Raw genomic sequence first — 1087 nt, 5'->3', positions numbered from 1 at the left:
GGGCTGTGTCGTCTTGGAGACACCAACATCCTGCCATTCTTTTTTAATTTTTTCAGGTTTCAGGTTGAAGTGTGATGACAAATTAAAAATTTTGCCCTGGGCTGTCTGCAGGGCCTCTGGGCTGCTGCGGTGCCAGCATCTGCCGGGGAGAGCCCCAGATCCCCCCGTGCTGGGGGCGGCAGAGGGGGGAGGCTCCTGCTGGCACGGAGGTGCCCCGCTCTCCCAGCCCCCTCGGCCTCACCGTTCACTGCTGGGCTGGGGCTGAAGCCATTGGGGATCCCCCCATCCTCTCCAGCCGTGGGGATCTTGGGGGCCATGGCTGCTGTGCCCCTGCTTGGCCTTGGAGCTGGGCTGGCCCGTTCTGAGGGCATGTGAGGCATCATCTGGGCATTGTGAGGAGCAAGTGGGTCTGGGCATTACTGAAATTTAACAGGGCACCTCCCTGTGCGTGGGCACAGCCTGGCTCAGTATGCTGCGCCCAGGCTCTGGGCACAGAGCTGCCCGGTCTGGTCCCAGGCTTGCCCTGTATTTACCTGAAAACATCCCATTTTTCTCTACATTTGGAGCCTGCAGATTCCCTCCTACACGGGGAAAGGGAGTGCAGGCTCAGCCATGGTAAGAACAGCAGATCTGGAAGGTGCCCTGAGTCAGAGCAGGGGTTAGCCCGAACGAGCTCGCTGGAGGTGATGGCTGGAAAGAGCCCAGCAGAGCAGAGCCAGCCCGGCTGCCGGCAGCACATCGCCTCTCGCAGCTCCTTGGCCAGCGGGGACGGTGCCACTGGCCCTGAGAGTCTTCTGAAAGCATCGGAGTCCCGTGGCTGCATCAGCCAGGGCACAGCTGGGAGCAGAGCCTGGCCGGGAGGGCGCTCGGCCGCACCCCGAAATTCTGGGAGCATCCGGGGAAAGTTCTCCTGTCTGAAACCAGCCGCGGAGCTGACACTAATAGAAAAAGACCACTAAAAAGCTGTATGATATTCTGCTGTGCTCCCGGTCCCTCTCTCCCTCTGTTGCTGCTGGCATTTTATGAAATATTGATGTGCCTGGGTGCTGCCGCTCTCCCGTGCTCTCCGCACCGCTGCCGCGGTCGT

Source organism: Geospiza fortis, unplaced genomic scaffold (genome assembly GCF_000277835.1).
Source record: "Geospiza fortis unplaced genomic scaffold, GeoFor_1.0 scaffold55, whole genome shotgun sequence".
Classification (NCBI taxonomy): domain Eukaryota; kingdom Metazoa; phylum Chordata; class Aves; order Passeriformes; family Thraupidae; genus Geospiza; species Geospiza fortis.
The sequence above is the reverse complement of the archived record's forward strand: the minus strand, read 5'-3'. Positions refer to the sequence as shown.